Raw genomic sequence first — 2,387 nt, 5'->3', positions numbered from 1 at the left:
TTATGTTTATAGTCATAACAATTGCAACAATACATATGCATATTTCATGTTTATGATCCAATAATCTAAATGGTTTTTCTTACTTGGTGGTAAAATTATCCAAAAAAAAAGATAGCAATAAATTTGAACAACACATAGAATACATATTACATGTTTATGATGTAACAATCTAAATAGTTTTTCTTAGTTGGTGGCAAAGTTTAGCAACAAAAAAAGTTAGCAATAAATATTGCATTGTAGGAAAAACCATACACTTGCTCATTTAATCATTTTACTAGGAAAAATACCTAAATGAACTCCTTCATCTCCTAGTAGTTTATTATGGAAGCACATTTACTCAAGGGAATTGATTATTTTCAAGAAAAAAGTAAAAGTAGTGTGTGAAATTTTGAACTAGGATCAAAGAGTAGTTGTAGTATTCACAAAAACATTTGTGAAAGCACATGTAAAACATCTGAGTTATAGTTTTGGAAGGATTCTCTAGCCAAGTGACACGTAATTGCCAACTTTCACAAGTCAATAAATCCATAAAATTTAAGGGTTACAACCTTTTTCTTCAACTATGGATTGCCATTTGTGGAGATCTGCACTTCATCTTAAATTAAACCTGGGGTTTGTGCGTGTGATGAGTGTTGCAGAAGGAATGTTGAGCTTCAGTATGGATGTCACTCCCTTGTATTGTTTTCGGCATGCCTAGGGGTGCACCTACAGAAGACCATCAATTATCACGTGCATTCAAAGGGGGGGGTTATAGAATCCCCTTTAATTACAAACTGTAAGGTAACAAAACGACCCAGACTTTATAAGAACTTATGTGATTCGAAACTTACACAGAGTCCAACAAAAATATCCCCCTTCTTTAGGAAGGTAATTGTGCCAATTCGTCAAAGTATTGACAAATAAACTATACCTTTTGTTGATCGCATGTAGTGGGCTTACAAAATTCAGATTCCAACGTAAAGAATCCCCCCCTTTAGGAAGGTGATTGTGCCAATATGTAAAAGCTTCCCTTGTGTTGATCATGTTTTACAAGTCTCGAAGAAGGCATGTGCTACACTTACATTTTTTTAATTAGGTGGGGCGTGCATTACGCTTAACGTCGAACGAGACGACGAGTTTATCGCCGTCCCAGGATCCGTTTGCGCTCCCAACAGCCGCATCGGTCGGAATGTCAATCCTGCGTTCGAAGAACCTGCCAACGTTCACAACCAGCTTTCCGCGACTGCGGATGATGTACGCATCTAGAAGATCGCGGGGCATCCCTGTTCATAAAACCCAGGATGTATATAGAACGATCGTCGATTAGCATGACTCAATTATGACCTGAGTTGACGGATAGAGATTGTATCGTAAATCGACCTGGTTTTATTATTCATCATATTGTTAATGGTGGCGACGCAGTCAGTGAGTCACCTGTTAGATCTACTGTAATAAGGACCTTGTCGGTTGGCCGCGTTATTTCAACTCTGTCGGTGGCCATAGGAGCTGCGAGAGAGAGAGAGAGAGAGAGAGAGAGAGAGAGAGAGAGGAGGGCTGCGAGAGGAGAAGAAGATGTAGAAGATGAAGAAGAAGAAGGGTTCTTACGCGATCCGAAGATGCCTTTGCAGAGGCTTAATAATCAGGAGCTGCTGTACATGTGCTCTCCAAATCCAAAGAGTAAGAAGTCTGTTATGATTTTAACATCCTGGGCTTCGATATACTTTGCCAATCAAAAGCGTGCCGACTTGCAAGATTCGGGAGTGTATGATTGAAGGGAATTGCGGCGAATGAGATCGTCGTATTTTCCAGAATGGAGCCGCTTCATAATCCGTCCATCCCAGTCTTCTTCTCTCTTCCACGCCACACATTATTCTCCCACCCTACACATTATTGATTCGAATGTTCCAAATGGTATATAACCCTTACACGTGCATGAAAGCGTTGCCTGAATACATCCGCTTTATTGATTTGCTATCATGTAGATGCTATTTTTACTGATTTGGCGCTATCACATAGATGCTACTTTGTAGCCACTAAAAAATAAAGGTGTTTGCGCTGCCCACTTGAAAACATGCTGCCAAAGTGTGTAGCATACCATTGCATTGATTTGTTTCTCCTATGTGCCAAAAAGAAGAATTATAAGAATCGTATAGGCTACATTGTATTGCTAAAATAAAGTGCCCTCCAATTGACCTTATGACACGGAATATTGAGCAAAGTGGGGTTTGATTAAGATTCCATCGTCCTTCGACTCACCTTGTGACACAAAATATTGAGGAAAGTGGTAGTTTGATTAGGATTCCACTATAATCTATGTACAATTGATGTGCACTAGGTTGATATAGGAAACCCTCTTTGAAATGAACTTTTGAGATACTAAGGAGCGTGGGTAAGATGGTACGACTTGC

The 2,387-nt window shown here is 39.4% G+C and overlaps 1 long non-coding RNA gene across 2 annotated transcripts; it reads right to left on the bottom strand.

The window, feature by feature from the left end:
• Positions 1 to 332: 332 nt before the first annotated feature.
• Positions 333 to 1,846, bottom strand: LOC148015020 (uncharacterized). 2 transcript variants are annotated; one of them, XR_015688404.1, is made up of 3 exons: positions 1,414 to 1,846; positions 1,062 to 1,262; positions 333 to 693 (listed from the first exon to the last, which is right to left on the bottom strand). It is a non-coding gene; the product is annotated as an uncharacterized LOC148015020 (long non-coding RNA). The 2 variants fall into 2 exon arrangements; XR_015688403.1 differs by having other exon boundaries at positions 333 to 705; positions 1,414 to 1,837.
• Between the last annotated feature and the right edge of the window lie 541 nt (positions 1,847 to 2,387).

This window comes from Lygodium microphyllum, chromosome 24 (assembly GCF_053477565.2).
Source record: "Lygodium microphyllum isolate KBCC chromosome 24, Lygodium_microphyllum_v1.1.10, whole genome shotgun sequence".
Taxonomy (NCBI): Eukaryota; Viridiplantae; Streptophyta; class Polypodiopsida; order Schizaeales; family Lygodiaceae; genus Lygodium; species Lygodium microphyllum.
This window is presented reverse-complemented; position numbering and strand designations above follow the sequence as displayed.